The sequence below is a fragment of the Papio anubis genome, chromosome 10 (genome assembly GCF_008728515.1).
Source record: "Papio anubis isolate 15944 chromosome 10, Panubis1.0, whole genome shotgun sequence".
Lineage (NCBI taxonomy): Eukaryota > Metazoa > Chordata > Mammalia > Primates > Cercopithecidae > Papio > Papio anubis.
Window position 1 is genome coordinate 43,234,990 of NC_044985.1, and position 25,765 is coordinate 43,260,754.

At 37.3% G+C, this 25,765-nt stretch overlaps 1 protein-coding gene across 36 annotated transcripts in view; it reads right to left on the reverse strand.

Annotated features, from left to right (window-relative positions):
• Window positions 1–25,765, reverse strand: part of BAZ2B (bromodomain adjacent to zinc finger domain 2B) — a 407,614-nt gene that overhangs the window by 254,084 nt on the left and 127,765 nt on the right. For 33 of the 36 annotated variants that reach the window (XR_004176705.1, XM_031651777.1, XM_031651775.1 and 30 more), the window contains one exon: window positions 6,265–6,307. The exons of 1 other annotated variant lie outside the window; for it this stretch is intronic. The gene's annotated coding sequence lies outside the window, so the exon portion shown is untranslated. Of the gene's footprint in view, window positions 1–6,264; window positions 6,308–18,466; window positions 18,488–20,313; window positions 20,334–25,765 lie in introns of those variants that run through there. 2 more of the 36 variants (XM_031651784.1, XM_031651783.1) reach the window with 2 other exon arrangements.

Here is a 25,765-nt window from a genome sequence, read left to right on the forward strand (position 1 = left end):
TGTAGCTCAGGCTGGAATGCAGGGGTGCAATCTCAGCTCACTGCAACCTCTGCCTCCCGGGTTCAAGCAATTCCCCTGCCTCAGCCTCCCGAGCAGCTGGGACTACAGGCATGTGCCACCATGCCTGGCTAATTTTTGTATTTTTAGTAGAGATGGGGTTTTGCCATGTTGGCCAAGCTGGTCTCAAACTCCAGACAAGTGATCTGCCCACCTTTGCCTGATCCACCCACCTCAGCCTCCCAAAGTGCTGGGATTACAGGCATGAGCCACCGCACCCAGCCACAATGGCATAAACATTCTTCGTCAAGCTATCTTGGTCTATCAGGATTAGTTTTGGCCACGAGTGACAGAAAGCCCAAAAGTGAATGGCTCATACAATACAGAGTTTTATCTCTGTCATGTCAAAGAAGTACAGGGATAGGCAGGCCAGTATGGACAGTGTAACATTGTTAGTAAGGACTTTCTTTCTTACTGTTGCTTTATCCATTCTCAGTATAGGGTTTCCACTCACAGTCCAATTATGCTCACAATTCAGCCAGCAAGGAGGAAGGGGCAAAAAAGAGGATGTGCACCCATTCCTTTAAGGACACATCCTGAAAGTTGCACACACTACTTCTGCCTATATATCTCTTGCCAAAGTTTAGTCAGATTACTATATCTAGCTGCAAGGGAGACTGGGGAAATGATGTTTTTATTCTAGGTAGTAATATACTGGAAAAAAAAATTAGAAGAGGGGGGAAAATCAGTATTAAGGACAACTATCAATCATTGCCATACTTGGTTATATCTTCTCTGTGGTAGGTACCTGACATTTTAAATTTACTATCTAACACCAATATTTCTGACAGTATGTACACTATAACGTTATATAGCAATTCCTTCTAAACCTCAATTATTAAGTATTACTATTGGGAGAGATGTATCTCTACAAAATTTAAGTAATATTCATAATAAAATTACCAAGAAGAAAAATGGAAAAAAAATTTTTCTTTTTTGAGGCAAGCTCTTCCTCTGTAGCCCAGGCTGGAGTACAATGGTACAATCTTGGCTTACTGCAGCTTTGAACTCCTGGGCTCAAGCAATCCTCCCACCTCAGCTTCCCGAGTAGCTGGGACTACAGGCTTGAGCCACCATGCCTAGCTAATTTTGTTTATTATTTTGTAGAGACAAAGTCTCACTATGTTGCCCAGGTGGGTCTTTAACTCCAGGGCTCAAGCAATCCCCCATGTTGGGCTACCAAAGTGCTGGGATTACAGGAATGAGAGCAACTGTGCCCAACCAAGAAATTTTAATAAAAACAGAAAGTCACTTTATTTAAAAGGTTGCCGGCCGGGCGCAGTGGCTCACGCCTGTAATCCAGCACTTTGGGAGGCCGAGGTGAGCAGACCACGAGGTCAGGGGATCGAGACCATCCTGGCTAACATGGTGAAACCCCATCTTTACTAAAAATACAAAAAATTAGCTGGGCATGGCGGTGGGCGCCTGTAGTCCCAGCTACTCAGGAGGCTGAGACAGGAGAATGGTGTGAACCCGGGAGGCAGAACTGGCAGTGAGCCGAGATCGTGCCACTGCTCTCCAGCCTGGGTGACAGTGAGACTCAGACTCAAAAAAAAAAAAAAAGATTGCCTTGTGACAGATTATTAAATATATAGTAAAATATTAAGTAAGAATATTTGAAGATAAAATATAGCCACTCTAATAATGAAATTACATATAAACAAAACTGCATGTATATGAAACTGCACAAATACACTCAGAGAAGAGAGAGGATTAAGGGAGATTTAAGAAAATAACCTCTGAATTATTTCATTATACTTTCTATAAATGCTGTTTAGACATCTTTAATCAAGTAAGAACTAATCACAAAACAGAACAGTAAAAATTCTAACAGGATAAAGCAAAGTCAGGTTAGTCCAAGTTCTCAAATCACGTGATTTTAAACAAGTAACTTTACAGATATTGATGAGTATGATGAGAGTAAGAAAAATGTAGTATGTGCCATCTTTTGTGCTAAGTGCTTTATAAGCAATGTTTCATTTAATATTCCAGACATAATAATATTATCCCTACTCTAGAAAAGAAAAAATTGGGTCTTAGACTAAGAAATTGACTCAGGATCACAACAGTTACAGAAGTAGCAGAACACAAACAAAAACAAAGGTTTTTCTAACCCTAAGTCCATGTCCTTAACTATTATGTGCACTACTTTCCCTCAAGCTCTCTAAACCTTGATTTTCTCACCCATTACATAAGGGGAATGCACAGTACTCTAAACTATTCTATAGTTCATTCCGGTTTTTTAAGATGTTGCCATTCTAGTTGTCTGTCTAGTTGTCTAGTTGTCACTCCCTTTTCCTCAAATAAAAGAACATTAACAGGTCCAATTGGCCTCCTTGCTGAAACTTGCTGAAAGTCAATAAAGTTATCACTAATATACATAATGTGGAAATCTATTTATTAAAACAGACAAAATGGCCACAATTTGTAAGTAAGGTAAATTTGAATGTTTAGGATATATCACTGATCTTTATGGTTGATTTCACGTCCCTTGTGTATCTGTAAAGGAGTAAGCCATAAAGTTCTATCAGGAAGAGGGAGGAAAGCTAAAAAAAACTGAATTTAAATTTCATAATCCTTTTAAATTCAAATAATGCATCGTTTTATAGGTGAAGATACTGAGGCACAAAGAGGCTGACTTGCTGGAAATCACACCACTAGTACACAGTGACGTTAGTACTTGAACTCTATTGGTTCTAAAATCTAAGCTCTTTTCTATCCACCCTGCTTCCTGTGGTTAAATTATATTAATTTATTAATATCCTTATTTCGATTTTAACATAAGAACACTAAAGATAGTAATTGATTTAGCACTTTCTGCTTTATCATGAATGCCAACAAACATTTGCTGAATATAGTAAGAAGATGTGTATTAAAATAAGTATCTTAAATACAATTATGTTATCAGTAACACTGGAGTAATAAAAATTAAGCATTACCAAATTATTAGGAACAGAGAACTAGGCTGATTAGGGAACACCTCAGGGAGATGATTATATGTGGATATGCTATTAGAGAGAAAGTTTGATTTCACCAGAAGAAATTATTTTTAAGTGTGAAAATAAAAACAATATTCTAGGTAAAGAGAATAACATGAATGTTAAGTGTGGAGCCAAAACGTGTATCCAAGGTAGGGAACGTAGTCCACATTAGGTAGAGTATACCATTCTTATTCTTGAATAATAGAAAATATGCTGAAGACAGCCTGGGCACAGTGGCTCACTCCTGTAATCCCAGCACTTTGAGAGGCCAAGGTGGGTGTATCACTTGAGTCAGGAGTTCGAGGCCAGCCTGGCCAACATGGTAAAACTCTGTCTCTGCTAAAAATACAAAAATTAGCTGGGCATGGTGGCGCGTGCCTGTAATCCCAGCTACTTGGGAGGCTGAGGCAGAAGAATCATCCGAACCCAGGAGGCAGAGGTTGCAGTGAGCCAAGATTGCACCGCTGCACTCCAGCCTGGGCAACAGAGTGAGACTCTGTCTCAAAAAAAAAAAAAAAAAAAAAAAAAAAAGGAAACAAAGAAAGAAAAGAAAATATGCTGAAGACAAACTGAGGAAGGATCTTAAATATCAAGTTAGAAGGTCTGGATTTGATCACACAGAAAATGAGAAGCCACCACACGTTTTCTTTTTTTTTCTTTTTTCTTTTGAGACGGGAGTCTCGCTCTGTAGCCCAGGCTGGAGTGCAGTGGCACGATCTCAGCTCACTGCAAGCTCCGCCTCCTGGGTTTAGGCCATTCTCCTGCCTCAGCCTCCCGAGTAGCTGGGACTACAGGCGCCTGCCACCTCGCTCGGCTAGTTTTTTGTATTTTTTTTTTTAGTAGAGACGGGGTTTCACCATGTTAGCCAGGATGGTCTCGATCTTCTGACCTCGTGATCTGCCCGTCTCGGCCTCCCAAAGTGCTGGGATTACAGGCTTGAGCCACCGTGCCCGGCCGCCACCACACGTTTTCAAGTAGAGAAATAAAAGGAACCGAGCAATGCTTTAATCAGATTAAACTGGGAGTTGTGTACAAGTTTCAATGGAATTGATAATGGCCAGGAAGAAGGGAGATCAGTTAAAAGGTTTTGACATTTATATACATTGTGACATCAAAGAAAAAAACAGAAATTCTCCTGACTTCTGAAAATTTTGATTAAAACATATATAAAGTGTATATTACATAATATATAAATAGCTACTACACTTCAGCTCTGAAACAGCCCATAATATAATCCCCCTCTCTAACCATAACATTTTACCTTTAGTTCTTACTATGTCATCTCATTATACCAGTTTATGTATCTATGACTAGTCTCCTGACCTCTCTACTTCCTTTGGATAAATCAGCCCTTTCCTGGCCTCATTTTATTCCAGCCACATGGTAAACATATATTTGAACTACTCTCTCACTAGTACTCTCAACCTGAATCAATGTTGAAATCTACCCTCTTTTCTTAACTCAAAGGGCTGGCAAAAGCCTCACAACAGTGACATAACAAAGTTAAGGTTTCTAGTATCAGTCACTTATGAACCTCTCAAATGAACACTTCTTACTCTTTAACTGATATTTAACATCTAATAATATTAAATATCACTTCTCTTCCTGAAATTCTTGGATTTTGATCAGTTGCAATTAATTACTCTCTTAATATTACCCTAAAAATAAACTGTGGGAAAAAAATTTAAAACAAAAATAAGCTGTGGGAGTCAGCATTTTTCAGTTTTAAAAAAGGTTTCATTTAATGCTAATGTTAACTTCTTTGGTTGTAAAGCACTAGATGCTGAACAGAAGGTTTCTATAGAAATATGTCAATATTTTCTTATGAAATATTCAGTTAGGGCAATAAAGTTCTAATTAAGAAAAAATAAACAAGGAAAGAGCTACAAATCAAACAAAGCTAAAATGCTGCCTTAGGAAAATGAATAAATATGCTATAAGTATTAGTAGACAAAATTATGATGATAAAGCCTTTAAAAATAAAATTTCTCTCTAGCCTCTGCAAAATGTTAAACTTAACAAATGAACCAGTTTAAAAAAAAATGATTGAACATAAATACAAACATTATCTATATGTGAATTTATACTTCTAATAATGCTTCTGGATTTAATAAGTTAAATTAAAACAGAGTTAAAGAAGCAGCAGGATCATGGAGTAAATAATTTAGTACAAATTTATCTGTTATTTAAGAGAATTTTTTAAAAATGATATAACGTTCATGATTGTAATTCAGATTTTATCACTTAGAATTTTCTAATGTGGATAAAGGCCCTGGTAAAGTTTTTCTTTAGGTAATATATGTCCTTATACACAACAGAAATTAACACTTAAAATTAAAAAGTATCAGTTCCTTAAGAGAACCATCTTTATCAAAAAATGCTCCATATCTGGAAGACTCTACAAATCCTATAAATATCAATAAGAAATTTAAGCAAGATGCCTAAAAACTCTACCAAGGCTATATATATGTGGCGGGTGTGTGTATATATATTTTATATATATATATATATATTTTTTAGACCAAGTCTCTCTATTGCCCAGGTTGGAATGCAGTGGCACAATCTCAGCTCACTGCAACCTCCAACTCCCAGGTTCAAGTGATTCTCCTGCCTCAGCCTCCTGAGTAGCTGGGTTACAGGTGTGTGCCACCATGCCCAGCTATTTTTGTATTTTAGTAGAGACGGGGTTTTGCCATGTTGGCCAGGCTAGTCTCAAACTCCAGACCTCAGGTGATCCACCCACCTCGGCCTCCCAAAGTGCTGGGATTACAGGCGTGAGCCACCACACCCAGCCTACCAATGCTACATTTTTATAATCTTTCCTTAATAATTCATTACAATCTCAAGTAATTTACTTCTATATGTATTTCCTAATGTGGAATCACCTTAACTTTTCTGCCATTTTTCAGTAAAACTAAAAACTCAAAACAGATGACATTCAGAGTTTAACTCACACTGAAATAATTTAGTATATTTAGGCCTATAATTTCAGTTGTAAATTAAAAGTAATTTTCATTTTAAATGTTTTTTAAATCCTTTAAAGCAATATTTTAAAAGTATTTAAATAACTAGCTAGAAGTATAAGATATGATTCATTTAAAATGTTAACACTCAACTGGCTAGCAAAAGAAATAATAATTTCAAATTATAAATGTTTTCTAGGTCAATTCTCATTCTCAGAGAAAACCAAACTTCCTTAAAAGCTTAACTATCATTTTGGTCTTACTGTGATCAATGTGGTCAATCTTGTGACATCACTGTTGGGAAACCTGTAATAGGAAAACAGAATTACCAATCAGCTGAAGCATACTTAAGAAATTTCAGAAACTAAAAAGTTTGTTCAAAATTTGTGTCTTTCTTGATGCCATAAGTCATACTGAAATTAACCTACAGTATCAGGGTCCATATAATTAGCATGACAAAAATAAGCACAAAAGGACTGGAGTTTATTTATAGATCATTATTTATTATAGTATGGCAGGTCATGTTTTTGTTTATAATCACCAACACCCTAGGGTGAACATAACATATTAAAAAATAAACTACAGGACATTTGGGTTACAAGTTTTATTTGTCTTCAAGACAAATAAAAATGTACTAAGAAGAGCAAAACAATATCTTAAATATGTCACAAACTGAAGACAATTAGGTATTATTTATAAATACTTTTCTGTCTATGATTATCAGTACAGATGAGAACCAAAATGTCATCTACTTAATACTGGAGACATTACCACAAGCTAATGTTTATGAATAGTGACAAAATTATCAAAAGATTGAAAATATCACTGGGAATAATTCAGAAGAGGAAAAAAATATTTCCTAAGCTATAAATGGCTTCCAGTTTATCCCTGTGAAATCTAAATTTTTAGAATTTTGTTGTTGTTTTTTCAAGACAGGGTCTCACTCTCACCCAGGCTGGAGTGCAGTGGTGCGATCTTGGCTCCCTGCAACCTCTGCCTCATGGGTTCAAGCGATTCTTGTGCCTCAGCCTCCTGTGTAGCTGGGACTACAAGTGTGCACCACCACACCCAGCTAACTTTTTGTATATTTAGTAGAGACAGGGTTTCACTATGTTGGCCAGCCTGGTCTCGAACTCCTGGCCTCAAGTGATCCACCTACTTTGACCTCCCAAAGTGCTGGGATTACAGGCAAGAGCCACCGCACCCGGCCTGGAAATTTCTTTATTAACAAGTCTAATTTGAGATGAGCCCTTAAACATTTAGTGTTAAAAAGTAAGACATGGTTATGGCATTTTAAGGTTCCTAATGGGCTTTCAGGTGTTATTTCATCAGATCCTCATAACGATTCCTTCAAAGGGGCAGGAAAGAGATATTCCTTATTATAGACTCCAGGAAAACAGAATTTAGAAATGATATATGACTTGTCTAAACACAAAGAACTGAGTTTTTCCTGGTTTCTCTTTTACCTCTGACCTTTCACCTAGTCCACCCTACCAACTATTCTTCCTCATTCTGTCCTTAATTCAAAAACTATTACTGCTAGTTACCTTACTAGTTCATGATTACTGGCTCTCCTATATTACCATTATAGCCTCCCTACTTCTATTTTTTTTTTTTTTTTTTCCTGCCTCAGCCTCCTGAGTAGCTGGGACTACAGGTGTGTATCACTACACCTTGCTAATTTTTTTTCTTTTCTTTTTTTTTTTTTTTTCTGGAGAGACAGGGTCTCACCATGTTGCCCAGGCTGGTCTCAAACTCCCGGTCTCAAGTACCTACATCTGTTCTTAAAGCAAGTAAATCAAATCACATCATTCCCTTATTCAAAACCGTACAATGGCGTTAGCAGCTCTTAGAATAAAACCCACAATGCTTACTATCATGACCTCATAGGCCCTCTGTTACCTTGTGCCCTGACTGCATTTCCTGTTTCTACCATGTTCCAGTCACAAGCACCCTTTTGATAATCCCCAAACATATCAAATTTGTTCCACCTCAGGGCCTTGACACTTGCTCTTCCCTCTGCCCTCTTCATAGGACCGGTTTTCTCACTTCAATCAGGTCTCATAGCAAATGCCACCTCCTCAGAGAGGCCTTTCTTTACCACCAGAGGCTGTTGTCAGCTTTAACTTCCTGAAGGAACATATAGTACCTGGAACCCAATAGCTAATTAGCTGCTGAATGAATGAGTGAACAAGTACTTATCAAGTTCCTACTACATCCAGCATTATGTCAAGAGCTACAAAGGAGCCAAAAGAAAATTTAAGTAGAAACTCTTGCAAGAATTACTACCTATTTAAAGAAAATATGCCATAACAACTTGGTATGCGTTTTTAAGTCACTGCAAGAAGCATTTGGGAAGCTTAAAAAAAAAGCAAGGCAGGGGGTGATGGGAAAGCGGGGGTAGTGAATTAAAGGTGTACGATAATGAGGGTCTGGATAGTGAAGATGAGAAAACGCAGAGGGAATGGGAAACCCAAATCTTAAATGGTGAAACCAGAGGGCTTCATGCTAAACTAAGTATTAGGAACAAGGACAGCAAAAGAGTGAAAGATTACATCAAAGGTTCCCACTAACATAATGAAAGAAATCTGCAGCGGTAGGGTGGGGTGACTTTTGTTTAGAATAGTAGGACAGGCCAGTGTTACCAGAGGCCATTCAAATGAAGATACTTCCCACCAGCAGGTAGAAATTTAGAAGAGTCCAAGATTTGAAAATCAGTTACATAAAAGTACAGTTCAAGCCAAGACTGTGGGTGAGTTCACCAAGGGAATATGGAGAAAAAACAGAACAGCCAGCATAATTTGGCAGAGACCTGTAAGTACGGCCCATGGGAAATAAGAAGTAGAATTGCAGGGTTTTTTGTTTTGTTTCTGTTCAAGAAGTAGAGACATAGAAAATACAATGAATAAAGGCACATGAAGAAAGATTTCCAAAGAGAAAAACATATTGAACAGTTTTAGAGGGGTAAAAATGTTAGAGGGGTAAAAGAAGATAAGACAGGAAACATTCTCTTTAAACTAACCTTCTCTACCCCTATCATACCAAATCAGATCAGAAGGCAGTTACAGGCGCGGGTGGTTCACGCCTGTAATCCCAGCACTTTGGGAGGCTGAGGCAAGCAGATGGCTTGAGCCCATGAGTTCAAAACCAGCCTGGGCAACATGGTGAAACCCTCTCTCTACAAAACATAGAAAAATTGGCAAGGCATGGTGGCACATGCCTGTAGTCCCACCCAGCTACTCATGAGTCTGAGGTAGGAGGATGACCTGAGCCCAGGGAGGTCAAGGCTGCAGCGAGCTCTGATCGTACTATTGCACTCTATCTTGGGTGAAGGAGTAACCCTGTCTAAAAGAAAAAAAAAAAAAAAAAAAAAGAAGGTGGCCACGTAGATAAAATACATTATTCTCTCTGTATCCAAAAAACTGCTTTCAAGGACCTACTTGCCTAACATTAAGCTCTCAACTTTAATCAATGCAAAAATAAGTCTTCTGATGGTAACAGAGTCAATACAAGAAGTCTTGTGAAGGAAAAAACTACTTCTATAAAACCCTGTGATTCAAAACAGGTATTAAAACTATTGTAAACAGTTACACTCAAACTATGCATATCTGAATAAAAGATAAATTCCATTTTACTTTTGATTTTTTGGAAAAATTTTAAGTTAATTAAGGATAGATCTACAGTTAAAATATATACAGTTTACTTAAAGTACTAAAGCTCATAGGATAAAAAACTAGTAAAGGCATTCCTTCCTCATGATAGCAATTTTTATACATGACTCACTAGGTACTTGCAATTGCATGAGGAAAAAAACACGTGAAATTAAAACGACACTAGAGGATGAAGCCAGACTAATCTTAAAGCTGCTCATAAAAATCCTAAGTGGCTTTTATGAGCAAAAGGTAATTCTTTCAAATCATTTCAAAACTAAGAAACGTATTCAAATTACACATATAAAAAGTAATGTTACATTTTATGAAAACATAATTCAACTAATGTATTGGTTATATGCTACTTCTCTACAAGTCACTGTTTTAGTAAATATGCACAGAGAAAAATCTCAATAATATTAACCCCAGAAAACATCTACAAGTATTACCCACCTACCAATGTGGGAAAAGAATTTTAAGTCATGATATGCAATCCTATGAGTATTTTTCTAGCAATCAGCATGTACTATCTTTATTTTTCTTCATGCTCTGCCCCAAAACAAAGTCTTTCTTTATGTACTCAATTTTAACATACTCAAGTTTTAACCTTTCCTTGACAATACTACATACCTACAAACTATGGATAACTACAATAATACATACCTACAAAGGATGGACATTCATCCATACCTACCTCAGTAAAAGGAATCAATGAAATAAATGAATAGAATATCTATCTGCTTTTTCTCACTTTGCTCAATCTTAACACAGAAGTAATGCTGATTAATCCTGAAATTTGTTTGTAATCAACACAAAATATTTAATCATTCATTTATACATCAGGTTGATTTTTTTTGTGTGCTCTATGCTCTTTTCAAGGTATGGTTATACAATAAAAAAATTATTTTCAAAATTTATATATGAAAAATAATCTCACAAATCATGTGCTATTTGTAGATGTATCAGTGTTGTTATCTTAGATTATAGACCATGGACATGGAGAAGTTAAGGACTGTCTTTATCATTCTCTTTTTAAAGTGTCAACTGTACATATTTTGGCATTTATTTTTAAGGTTTAACAATATTTTTATAGAACAACTTTTTTTTTTTTGAGATGGAGTCTTGCTCTGTCACTCAGGCTAGAGTGCAGTGGTGTGACCTCGGCTCACTGCAATCTCCGCCTCCCAGGTTCAAGCGATTCTCCTGCCTCACCCTCCCGAGTAGGTGGGATTACAGGCACCTGCCACCACACCCGGCTAATTTTTGTACTTTTAGTAGAGACAGGGTTTCCCATCTTGGCCAGGCTGGTCTCAAACTCCTGACCTCATGATCCACCCACCTTGGCCTCCCACAGTGCTGGGATTACAGGCGTGAGCCACCTCGCCCGGCTAAAACCCTAACTTGCTAATCATTTCAAATACTGACTTTTTAAATTTGAAGATTATTATTCAGTAGGGAAAAAAAATCACAGGCTTAGGATAAAAGCAATACTTTTTTGGCAGGAGGGGAGGATACTTGAAAATAATAGAAAATTATATACTGGGAAACTGGTGACAATGTGATCTATCCAGGGTTGTGCAACAGAACTTTCTGCAATGAAGGGAATGTTCAGTGCCTTTGCTGTCCAATATATACCTGCTATGATTTGGATATGGTTTGTTTGTACCCACCAAATCTCATGTTGAAATTTTATCCCCAGTGTGATATTGCAGGAAAGTGGGGCATAAGGTAGGGTGTTCGGGTCATGGGGGTGGATCCCTCATGAATGGTTTGGTGCTGCTCTGGCAGTAATGAGTGAGTTCTTGCTTGAAGACTTGATTGGTTCTTAGGGAATGGGTTAGTTCCTGTGAGACTGAGTTGTTATAAAGCCAAGAGACCTTTGGGTTTGGTCCCTCTCACCCATGCCAGCTTCCCCTTTGACGTTCTCCACCATATTTTGATGCAGCCTTCATGAGAAGCTGAGCTGATGACAGCACCATGCCTCTTGTACAGCCTGCAGAACTGTTAGCTTAATAAACCTCTTTTCTTTATAAACTACACAGCTTTAAGTATTCCTTCATAGCAACTAAGACAGTAGCCTATAGTGAAATGTGGCTACTGAGCACTTGTAATATTGCTGGTGTTACTAAGGAACTAACTTTTAAATATTATTTAGTTTTAATTACTCAAATTTAAATAGCCACATGTGGCTTATGGCTACCATATCAGATGGTACTACTATGTATTTCAGAAACCATCCCTGGACTGAACCATAAATGGTGCTCCTAAATATTTGAAAAATTGTTTTCTCCATTTTTTATAACTGGAAAAAGAAAACCTCAGTTCTATTTGGTAGGATATGTACATTTCAATGAAAGTGCTCCAAGTTGGGAGGAGAGGAATTCTTACATCTTCAAATGTCTTTCAAATTTATGTTTGGGGAAATGGGTTTATTTTACCATAGAATCTTTAATGTATAATAGAGCTTCTGTGGGAAACGAATCTTGGGTTTTGGAGAACTGAGTTTTTAACCTCTTCAGATTGCATCATTATTGCTTGGTATTTAAAAGCTGCAATTTGCTTTACATTGGTCAGCTGGGCAGAATTGCTTTACTTTGTTTTCTCATGTACCATTATGACTGAAACTAAATTTGCATTTCCATAAATTACTGAGAGGTATCAATAATTACACTATCCTTTCTGCAAAAAACTGGCATTCCATCAAAAAGCATTTCATTCTTCATTTGCATCACTTGTCTTTATTGTTCTGTGTGACTGAAACTTCTCTAAAAAAAGGTATAATTCCCATAGGTTGAATCACAAAATTTTCAGACAGCTTACAAAAGCCTTATTATATGAAGTTTAGCGAGAGCTGAGATGACAACTTCTTTGTTTTGCTGGTGATAAAAAACCACAGAAATGAAGCACAACTGGCTATTAGACTGTGTAAATTTAAAAACACACACACACATAAGCTGCCTGTTTTCCCACACTTTACCACTCTATTCTTTCAAGACTGGTTAGCACTTCTCAACATCTTTACTCACTCCCTCTTAAGTTTCCATTTTAGAGCCACAAATGGGCTTCCAGTAGAGGAAGGAGGTAGTAGCACTGCCAACTGCTATTGAAACATTCTTGAGGTTAATGTATACACAATATCCAAAAGTGAACCAATCACTTGGGTGAAGTAATACAATGAAGTTTCATTTGAGAAAAATTATGTGTTGTTTTAGTTACATATACTTTTATTTCTCTAACTATAAGTTTTTAGGGAATTCAATTCAAATTGTAGCAACCCACAGACAGCTTTACGTTAAACCTTTAGGAATTAATATTAAGTTAAAGCACATTGTCTGATTATAGAAATTTTTATTTTTTATATCAAAATTAGAGTCCATTTTGGTCCTGCCCACAAATGCCAAATTGATAGATAATTTGACCCTCACAAGATTGCTTTTTTACAAAAATATCACTCGAATAAGCCAGCAATCAAGACAAACATAAGGTAACAGTTTTATAAAGTTTTCAAGCACCATAGCTAAAGAACAGACATGATGCTATCCCAACCCACATCTTCAAAAATCAATTTCAGACTATGGCTGTGAAGACTGGAAAACTAATCATGGACTCTAATAATACAGAGGTCAAAGACATATTTAGTCAGATCAAATAACTGAAGTTATCACTAATAAATATTAAGTTTCAGAAAATTTGTATTTTACTCTTTTATTCAAAGAACACTGCTATGAATATTTAGAGAAATTAAATAATGATTTAATGGTTTTTCCTAGAACTTAGAATAATTTCATCACAAACAAAAAATTTGGTCTAATGTTTTCAACAGGGACTACATAACCCTGGTCCTTACTCAGAATTTTGGCATATATTCATTATGTACTTTAGGCAATCTATCAGTACTTCTTCAGTTTGCAATACTGTAATTATTGACTTCACAAGGGATATTGTGGTTTAGTTAATTACATTTACAACATTTTTTGAGGGTCACGGATGAAAGAGGGGTGTAAGGCATACATACAATTAATTTATATGTACTTGGTGAAAAAATGCCACTTAAAAATATTTAACAGCAACAACATGGATGAACCTTAAAGACATTATATGCTAAGTAAAATAAGCCAGTCAAGGACAAATACAGTATGATTCTGCATATATACGGTACCCAGAACAGTCAAATTCATAGAGACAGAAAGTAAAATGATAATTACCAGGGACTAGGGGAAGGAGGAGTGGGAGTTATTATTTAATGGGTACAGAGTTTCAGTTTGAGAAGATGAAAAAAGTAATGGTTGTGCAACAATATGAATAAATGTCCTTAATGCCACTGAATACGCTTTAAAATGACTAAAATGGTAAATTTAATGTTATGTATATTTTACTACAATTAAAAAAAACTTAACAAGTGTGAAAATCAGAATATGAATCACAATCCAATTTTAACATTTTCTGATTCACTCATTAAGACATGAATCGAATCATTCTTTTGTTCATTCAGTAAATATTTATCAAATGATTTCAATGTGGCAGATACTGTGTTAGACCTGGTAGTATAGCAGTCAACAAGACGAAGGCTCTGCTTCATAGAAGTTACATTTTCGCAGTAGAGACCTACAATATCATTTTTGCAAACTATCCTTCTTATAGTGATAAGTACTACACTGAAGGGTAAAGAGGTGAAATGATGGCAAGGATACATCTCTGAGAAGATAATTACCCTGCTAATGAAGTAAAAAGGAAGACTCCAGATAGAACAGAAGTGCCAAGGCCCTGAGGGGAGAAGGCCTGGTGTTTTCAAAAAATGACAAGAATGCCCAGGGCTAGTGCAGAGTAAGATAGGGGGTAGGAGAGCAAGGCAGAGGCCATAGAAGGCCTGGAAAGCAACAGTAAATACTCTAGATGTTATTCCACATGTGCTGAAAGCCATATGGGATGTTATGACTATGGGAATGATGTGATTCGATTAAAAAAAAAAACCAGCAACACTCTAACCACTGCATATGGAATAATCTTGGGGATATGGGACAGAAAGGAGAATCAAAACACAGTGACCAGTCGAGCAACTATAGTAACTCAGGTAGAAAAAAGAAGACTATCGTGGTAGCCATATTGGTGGTGAAAAAAGTAATTATTTTTTATATTTGGTTGCTGATGACTAAACAAGAAAAAAAAAACCCAACATAATTAAGGATGATTCCAAGGTTTTGGTGAGGTCAACTGGGTAAATGACATTGCCAAATTTTGAGATAAAGAACAATGGGATAGAAATAGGATTGCTGGTGGTGGTAGTGGTAATAGTAGTAAGGAACCAAGAGTGTGATCTTAACAAAGTTAAGTACTCAAGTAAAGAGTTTCAGGAAAGACAACATGACAAAGTGTGACAAATGCTGCCGGGAAAACAACATGAGGGCTGAGAAATGACCACTGGATTTAGCAAGATAAATTATTTTTTGAGGCAGAATCTCACTCTGTCACCCAAGCTGGAGTGAAGTGGCACAATCTCGGCTCACTGCAACCTCCGCCTCGTGAGTTCAAGTGATTCTCCTGCCTCAGTCCCCCAAGTAGCTGCGATTAGAGGTGTGCGCCACCACACCCAGCTAATTTTTGTAATTTTAGTAGAGATGGGGTTTAACCATGTTGGCCAGGCTGGTCTCGAACTGCTGACCTCAGATGATCCACCTGCCTCGGCCTCCCAAAGTGCTGGGATTACAGGCGTGAGCCACCATGCCGGCCTCAAGATAAATTTCACTGGTGTCCATGACAAGAATGTTGTCAGTGAAGTGGTAAGGACAAAAGAATGAATACAGTAAAAAGCAGAGAAAGTGAGATGAGGATATGAAAGCAGCATATATGGACAACTCTGACGGAGTTTTGCTCTGAAGGGTGAAAAGAAATGGTACTATACCTGGAGGGGGAGTGGAGTCTTCAAAGTTATTTTTGTATTAAAATGGGAGACAGTATAACACATATGCTGATGAGATGATCGAGAGAGAGAAAAAATGATGGCAAAAATTGCAGAAGCAAAATCAGTGATTACTAAGCATCTAATAAATGCTTAAGGCCAGACATGGTGGTTCACACCTGTAATCCCAGCCCTTTGGGAGGCAGAGGTAGGCAGATCGCGAGGTCAGAGGAGTTTAAGATCAGCTTGACCAATATGGTGAAACCCCATCTCTACCAAAAATACAAAAATTAGCCAGACGTTGTGGTGCGCCTGTAGTCCCAGCTAGTTGGGAGGCTGAGGCAGGAGAATCGCTTGAACCAGGGAGGGCAAGGTTGTAGTGAGCTGAGATTGCCCCACTGCATTCCAGCCTGGGCAACAGAGTGAGACTCTGTCTCAAAAAAAAAAAAAAAAAAAAAAAGAAAAGAAAAGAAAAAGAAAGAAAGCTTATATCTGTCCTTGCTGTTGGAAATAAAAAGGTAATAAATATAAGACATGAAACTAATTGAAGGATTCTATGGAAACTATATTGAAAATCATGAAGGGAAATACCACAAATAGATAATTAAAAAATCATTTAGAAACAATATTATTTTGTAATAGGCTGCCATGTTAAAAATATTACATAAAGCAATGTTGACACATGTGTTTTTTTGTTTGTTTGTTTTTTGTTTTTTTGAGACAGAGTTTCGCTCTTGTTGCCCAGGCTGAAGTGCAATGGCTCGATCTGGGTTCACAGCAACCTCCGCCTCCTGGGTTCAAGCGATTCTCCTGCCTGCGCCTTCCAAGTAGTTGACATTGTATTTTTATTAGAGATGGTGTTTCTCCATGTTGGTCAGGCTGGTCTCGAACTCCTGACTTCAGGTGATTCGCCCACCTCAGCCTCCCAAAGTGCTGGGATTACAGGTGTGACCCACCACACCCGGCAATGTTGACGTATCTTATGATGTGACAGCCATGTCCTTCTAAGCTATATACATGCAGTTGAACAGTATAAAAATGTCATGTACAGCCTTTGATTTAATTAATCACAGTTGGATTTAGATGAATCAACCTTAGACAAAAAGCAAAGCCAGCAATTTAAGAAAATATCTCCACTGTGCTTCCCCTTCTCCCTCTGCAGTGTTGACCCATTTCCATTTTTGAATTTTCATTATCCCTGAATTCTATAATTCACCACCTAACAGGAGGCCATTCATATATCAATCATTTACATTAATTTTCCTTATTTCCAGAGTACCCTTCCCTTTGCTTATTTAACTATTTGCCACTTGTTCTCTTGTCTCCTTAAAAAAGTTAAGAATTTGAAAGTTAGAAAGACTACTAATTACATATTTGTATAATATATATAAGTTACTCAAACACACATTTGCATTTTTAACTTTCCCCCCTCTAATTATAAGATCCTTTTAAACCTTTTGTAATTTTGTATCTTTTACTGTTCTAAAATAAGATGTGAGGTAAAATACTAAGGTACATAATATACAGAATAAAACGCACACTAAGGAAATGGAGAAAGAAAAATAGGATGAGGTTAAGAATAAGGATGGAATTAAAAATGTAATCAGGGGCCAGGCATGGTGGCTAATACCTATAATCCCAGCACTTTGGGAAGCCAAGGCAAGTGGATCACCTGAGGTCAGGAATTTCAGACCATCCTGGCCAACATGATGAGACCTTGTTTCTACTAAATATACAAAAATTAGCCAGGCATGGTGGTGTGTGCCTGTAGTCCCAGCTACTTGGGAGGCTGAGGCAGGAGAAACACTTGAACCCAGGAGGCAGAGGTTGCAGTGAGCCGAGATAGCGCCACTGCACTCTAGCCTGGGAGACAGAGCGAGACCCAGTCTCAAAGAAAAAAAGAAAAAAAATCATTTAACGAGACCCTGTAGCCTTTGTTACTGAGGGGACCTATAAATACATGGCTTTTAGTTTCCTGGTCATCAGTGCAAAGAAGAAATGGCTGTCATATACAGCTTTTATTTGTTTATATCACTTACAGTATTCATAAGGTAAAAATAAATCATTTTCTTGAAAGAAGCACATTTTTTTGTTACTGAGATCTGAGGTAAGTCATTCTGCTGAATTGTCAAAAATACTCCAGTAAAGAAAATGTGGCACATATACACCATGGAATACTAAGCAGCCATAAAAAAGGATGAGTTCGTGTCCTTTGTAGGGACATGGATGCAGCTGGAAACCATTCTCAGCAAACTATTGCAAGAACAGAAAATCAAACACCACATGTTCTCACTCATAGGTGGGAACTGAACATTGAGATCACTTGGATTCTGGAAGGGGAACATCACACACCGGGGCCTATTATGGGGAGGGGGGAAGGGGAGGGACGGCATTGGGAGTTATACCTGATGTAAATGACAAGTTGATGGGTGCTGATGAGTTGATGGGTGCAGCACACCAACATGGCACAAGTATATACATGTAACAAACCTGCACGTTGTTCACATGTACTCTAGAACTTAAAGTATAATAATAATTAAAAAAAATATTCCAGTAATAAATTCAATGTGTTTTGTAGGACTATTTCTTTAACATCTTTCAGAATTCATCATGGCATATTGCTTGGGCATTTTGGCAGCTAAAATAAGAGGGTTTGAGAATGTTGTACATTATTTTAATTCCAGGACAAGTTTAAAATATCCAGAGTAACAGTATTCCCCATGTTTCAGGTATTCCTCCCTACAATATTACAATTTAAAAATCAGGCTGGGCGTGGTAGCTCACGCCTGTAATCCCAGCACTTTGGGAGGCCGAGGCCAGCAGATCACGGTATCAAGAGATTGAGACTATACTGACCAACATGGTGAAACCCCATCTCTACTAAAAATACAAAAATTAGCTGGGCATGGTGGCACGCACCTGTAGTCCCAGCTACTTGGGAGGCTGAGGCAGGAGAATTGCTTGAACCCAGGAGGCGGAGGTTGTTGTGAGCCGAGATTGGGCCACTGCACTCCAGCCTGGGGAAAGAGCGAGACTCGGTCTTAAATAACTAAAAATAACTAAAAATAAAAATCACAATAAATTTTTTTGAGATAAAACTCACCAATTTAATCTCTGGAAAGTGTACAATTCAGCGGTTTTAGTACATTCACAATGTTGTGCAACCATAACCACTATCTAATTCCAGAACATTTTATCATTCCCAGAAGAAACACCATACCAATTAAGCAGTCACTCTCCATTCCTTCATCTGTCTCTGGTGAATTCTCTTCCTCCTCACCCATCAGATGTATTGCCTAGCTAATGAACAGCTGATGTCCATAGAAAATCATATTGTTAACATTCGACAAAAACTTGAAATTGTTAAATAATCAGAAAAAGATAGATATTAAAACAGCTGCAGCCTTTCAACAAAAACTATCAAAATCAATAGATTATAGCTTGAAAAAGAAAAAGCATGTAATTTTTTCATCATGACTGGATTAAGGTATGCAACAAAAAAAATTATCACTCGGATGAATCAACTGCTGAAAATGATCAAATTTGTATTTATATGTATTTAACTATAAATTATTTAAATGAGTTCTTAAGTTATCATTCATGAGAAAGGAGTTCATGCAGACTGAAAAGTTAAAAAAAAAAAAAAGCTCTTTTATTTTGAACTTTAAAAGTAATACTAGTTTTATTCTCTTTCAACAGTGGCTAAGATGGTTGCCTGGACTGACAGTGCCTGAATTACTCTGGACTGAACAGGCAACATGTTTCTTTAAAGTTATAGGAATAGAAGATACTGATAAATGCTCAAACTAATTAACCAGATTCAATTAGCAGCTAAAGTGAAAATAAAACTTCTGAGTTTCCTAACTGTGAGTCTTAAGAGCTGAATTTAAAACAATAATACTGGGAGAAGAGGACAAGATCATGAAAAGTTGTCAAACTTAATTACTTGAATATCTAAATTGATTAGGTATAAATTTGAATTCACTACTATCTTAGTACATGAGTTTTACTATACTATTTTAAGTTCTCCCTTATATTAGGGTTTTCATGACACTAGATTACTTGAGATGATCTTTGTTTTTTCTACTTATTGATGCACTGGCAGCATTTACTAAACGATTAAGAGATGTCATCTATTCCATAACAAATTATGCCTTGACTTACAATTTCAACATATATCTCTATTATAAATGATACATAAGCATTACATATTTACACCACTCAGCATTGTTCTCAAAACAACCAAAAAAAGATTTAAATGAAAAATAGATTATTATTCTCAAACTGCTAATGAATTAAACAAGCATAAAAGATAGAATTATTCACAGAGAATGGCTACCCACAGTCTCTGAAAAAATTATGACACGAGCTATTCAAGATGAAACAATGATTGGGGAGCAATTCAAAGAATATCAACTTTTGCAACACACGCAGTTTCTGTTCTTCCTTTTCCTATCATACCTAGGCAAGACAGGTAAAAAACTTTTAATAAAAATAAGAAACAAATTGAATGCTAAACTTCTATAATTACCCAACTCCCTAGCAAGTTTTCTAATACTAAGCAGAAAAAACATAAAAAGATACAAATAAAATATATGCATTTTTAAAAGTTGTTAGATTTAGGATTTTACAAAGTAACATATAATAAGAGATATTTAAACTTTAAAAATATACTTTTTAGATTCAAAATAAAAAATGATTTCACTTTTCTAACTATTTTATTGTCATAGTATTTCAAAAACGTAGCCAGATGTGGTAGCACATACCTGTAATCCCTGCACTTTAGGAGGCTGAGGTGATAGGACTGCTTGAGCCCAGGAGTTTGAGACAGCAGTGAGCTATGACCACCTCAGTGACTCCAGCCTGGGTGACAGAGCAAGAGCCTGTCTCATAAAAAGAAAAAAAAAAAGTTCATAAATGAAAATTAGGTCATTTTCAGCAGTTAATTCACCTGTGAGATCATTTTTATTGTTGTCTACCTTAATTCAAGTAAGCCAGGTCAATAGGTTAAAATACAAAAAAAAAAAAATCCATGATGAAATAAAGTCTGTGCACAGTGTCTGACATATAGTATGCTTTCAATATACATCTGTTAAACTAAGTTGTATATATTATCTGTGCCTCACCTTACTCTGAGGTACAATACCAGTGTAAAGAGAATAAAGATTCTTATCTATGGTTTAAAACTTAAAACCTAGAATGTTCTTACTTAGAAATCAATTTCACTTTAGAAAACAGAATTTCATTAAAGGTTTTTTTTTTTTTTTTTTTGAGACAGAGTCTCGCTCTGTGACCCAGGTTGGAGTGCAGTGGTACAATTTCAGCTCACCGCAATCTCCGCCTCCTGGGTTCAAGCGATTCTCTTGCCTCAGCCTCCAGAGTAGCTGGGACTATAGAGGCCCGCCACCATGCCTGGCTAATTTTTGTATTTTTAGTAGAGACAGGGTTTCACTGTTGGCCAGGCTGGTCTCAAACTCCTGACCTCGTGATCTGACCGCCTTGGCCTCCCAAAGTGCTAGGATTACAGGCGTGAGCCACCGTGCCCAGCCTCATTACAGTATTTTTAATGGGATTTCACAGTACAGAAGGCAGGACATAAAAAGTATAAGTAATACTCAATTTGAAAATCTTTCCTATATATCACTCTGAGAAGATAGTGACCTCACCTTGACTGACCTTTTCCTGCCATTTATATCCCAGCACATTTTTCACCCTTTCTCTGTCTCTGTCTTATTTCCACTTGTCAGGCAAAAAGCAACCTTCTTCAGAAATACTTTTTAACCTCTGACCTCTCCCTTCCAACTCTAGCTGCACTCCATCGCACTCCCTGCAGGTTGGATAAGTGTGGTAATCCTAATATTTCATAAGATGCTATGCATATCTTTATCATTGAATAATTTATCCCCTATTGTTAGCATTTTCTTTTTTTTTTTGTTTTTTGTTTTTTGAGATGGAGACTCACTCTGTTGCCCAGGCTGGAGTGCAGTGGCACGATGATCTCAGCTCACTGCAGCCTCCTCCTCCTGGGTTCAAGAGATTCTCCTGCCTCAGACTCCCGAGTAGCTGAGGTTCAGGTGCCTGCAACCATGCCTGGCTAATTTTTGTATTTTTAATAGAGATGAGGTTTCACCATGTTGACAAGGCTAGTCTTGAACTCCTGACTGCAAGTGAACCAGTGAGCCTCAGTCAGGATTTTCTTTTTATCAATTTGTTTTCTGTCTTCAAATTTCAGAAAAGCCGGGATTATGTCAGATACTGATGGGGTTTAGGAAATGCTCTCCCAAAAAACGTGACACTGTAACATACTGAATGTTTTAAGCTAAAGAAACATGAGAAACAGCATGTGCAGGAAGCTTAGCCATGAATCTAGGATGTGTAGAAAGAAAGATATTTTTCCTTCCCTATAATATACAGTAGATGCTGGGGTGTAGTAATAAATATTTGCTCTTTACCCCTAGTTACCGGTACAGAAATCCTAAAAACCCTGGAATTCGCTGTCTTTTATGCTAAACAGATGATTTATGGGGTGGGGAGAGCTGGACAGCATCATCGTGGGTCTGCTCTGCAGAAAAACCAACCACATGATTAGGGAGTTAGAGCTTTCAGTACTACTCCTGACCTCCAGAGAGGGGAAAGGGGCTGGAGACTGAGTTCAATTGCTAATGGCCAATTGTCTTAGTTCCTATTTTGCTGCTATAACAGAATGGCACCAAATGGGTAATTTATAAATAATAGCAGTTTATTTTGCTCACAGTTCTGGAGGCTGGGAAGTCCAAGAGCATAGCACTGGCATCTTGTGCCTCCATGCTCCATCATAACAGGATGGAAGGGCAAGGGAGTGCCCGAGATAAAGAGAGGATATCCATCAAATCCACCTCTTGATCAGGAGCCTACTCCCAAGATAACAAACCCACTTCCCAGGTAAGCGCATTAATCCTTTCATAAAGGTGGAGCCCTTATGGCCCAATCACATCTTAAAGGCTGCACCTCTTAATACTGTTACAATGGCAGCATCAAGTTTCAACCTGATTTTTGGAAGGGACATTCAAACCCAGTACAAATTTTCATCAAGCATGCCTATGTAATTAAACCCCCATAAAAACCACTAAATTATGGGATTTGTAGAGTTTCCAAGTTAGTAAACAGATCCATGTGCTGAGAGGGTAGCACACCCTGACTCCATGGGGACAGAGGCTCCTATGCTCAGGATCCTATTACACATTGCCTTATATACCTCACCCACTGGATGCTCATTTGTATCTGTTATAATAAACTGTAAGCATAGCACTTTCCTGAGTTCAATGAGTTATTCTAGCAAATAACTGAAACTGCAGGGGGTTGTGGGAACCTCTGATTAGTTTCAGCCTGTCAGAAGTGTGAGTAACCTTGAGACCCTATTGGTGGCTGGCATCCGAAGTGGGGACAGTCTTACGGGACTGAGACCTTAAACCGTGGGGTCTACAATAACTTCGAACAGTTACTGTCAGAATGGAATTCAATTGTTGGAGACCAAGTTGGTGCTGAATAATTGGAGAATTTGTTTTTGGAAAAACACACACAATACTCAATACATTTATTTGGGATAAATCAATAAATGAGTGAAAGTGAACAATAAATAAAAGATATATTAAACTACTCATATATTTTATTATTATTATGCGTAGGTATGTTTGTAACACTTTTTAGAGCTAGATTTTTGCTGTTCGTTCAATTAATTTGTATTGAACTTTTCCATATAGATAGTGCTTGCTTTATATTTTACAATTATTTTAATATAAGTACACTCTTTTAAACTATTATTTTCAAGTTTAAAAACACTTAAGTCAACATGCATTATCAAAATCAAAACAAAAACAAAAATCAGATTCTCCTTTATGCAAGACAGAGATTAGCATGAACGGACCTGCCTCTCTCTTAATATTATTTATCATAAGCAACATGAGAATGAGGATTGTGTTTATTGGAATTTTCTTTTCCAGAGATTAACAGGGTGCTTAGAACATGAGAAGTGGTCACCACCTGCTGGAAAATAAAAAGAAATATTATGAGGGCAAAATATCAAAAGGAGGACCAGAAAGTGGGAAAGCAGAAAGTTTTCTAGAGAATTGAAAAAGGATTTAAAAAGGAGGGGTGGGATATGACTGAATTAGGCCAAAGATTATAAGTGACTTTGAAGAAAGTAACTTCAGATAAATTAGCATGAAAAGTTAATAAGACTGTACAGAGGTAAGATATGAAAGGAGAACCTGTTGCAAGAAATCTGGTAATAAGAGACCCAGAATTGCCAAAATAATCTTGAAAAGGAAGAATAAAGTTGGAGGGTTCACACTTTCTGATTTCAATTTACAACAAAGCTACAGTAATCAAAGTAGAGTAGCTTGGCTTAATGCTAGACCTTTAGATCAACAGAATAGAACTGAGATTCAAGAAACAAACCCTTACTTACATGTATAGTCAAATGATACTTTACAAGGGTGCCAAAACAATTTAATGGGGAAAGAATATCTTTTCAACAAAAGGTGCTGAAACAACTGAATATTCACAAGTAAAAGAAGGAAATTGGACCCCTACCCCACACCATACACAAAAAGGAACTAAGAATGAATCAATGACCCAAACATGAGAGCTAAAAACATAAAACTCTTGGAAGAAAATAAAGGCATAAATCTTCTTGACCTTGGATTAGGCAATGTTTTCTTAGATATGGCATCAAAAGCACAAGCAATCAAAGGAAAAATAGATAATGTGGACTTCCATCCTTCAAAGGACACTATTAAGAAAGTGAAAAGACAATCTACAGAATGGGAGAAAATATTTGTATATCATATATCTGAAGACAGCTGTATCCAAAATATATTTTTAAAAAACTCTTATAACTACTTAATAATTAAAAACAACACAGCTAGGCACAGGTGCCTCACATCCATAATCCTAGCAGTTTGGGAGGCCAAGGTAGGTAGATCGCTTGAGCCCAAGAGTTCAAGACCAGCCTGGGCAACGTGGCAAAATCCCTTATCTACCAAAAAATACAAAAATTAGCTGGGTGTGTTGGCATGTGCCTATAGTCCCAGCTACTCGGGTGGCTGAGGGGGAGGATGCCTGGATCCTGGGAGGTTGAGGCTGCAGTGAGCCATGATGTACTACTGCATTCTACCCAGGGTGACACAGTGAGACCCTGACCTTAACAGATGGACAGACAGACAGACAGCCACACACACACACACACACAGACCACAATTTTAAAATGGGCAAAGGGTTTGAATAGACATTTTATCCAAAGAAGATACACAAATGGCCAATAAGCATAAGAAAAGATGCTCAATATCATTAGCCATCAGAGAAATGCAAATCAAAACCACAATGAGATAGCACTTCACACTCACTAGAATGGCAACAAACAAACAAACAAAAAAACTAATAAGTGGGGATGTGGGGAAACTGGAACCTTACACAATGCCAGTGGGATTGCAAAATATTGTAGCCACTACAGAAAACATTTTGGCAGTTCCTCAATAAGTTAAACATAGAGTTATGTCACCCAGCAATTCTATTCCTAGTATATACACAAGAGAACTACAAACATATCTCCACAAACAAAATGTATGTAGGTTTTGTACATGAATGTTCATAACAGCATTATTTCTAATTATTCAAGTGTTCATCAAATAATAAATGGATAAACAAAAATATGACATACTCATACAATGAAATATTATTTGGTAAGAAAATGAAATGAAGGCTGGGCATGGTGGCTCATGACAGTAATCCCAGCACTCTGGGAGGCTGAGGCAGGTGGATCACGAGGTCAAAAGTTTGAGACAAACCTAACCCCATCTCTACTAAAAATACAAAAATTAGCCAGGCATGGTGGCGCACGCCTGTAATCCCAGTTACTCAGGAAGCTGAGGCAGGAGAATCACTTGAACCCAGGAGGCGGAGGTTGCAGTGAGCCGAGATACCACCACTGCATTCCAGCCTGGGCAACAGAGCAAGACTCCATTTCAAAAAAAAAAAAAAAGGAAGGAAGGAAGGAAGGAAGGAATAAAATTAAGTTGTGATACATGCTGCAACAAGGATGAACCTGGAAAGCATTATGTTACATGACAGAAGCCAGTCACAAGAGACTATATATTGTATAATTCCACTTACATGCAATGTCCAGAGTAGGCAAATCCATAGAGAGAGAAAGTAGGATAGTGGGTAATGGGAGCTGGGGGA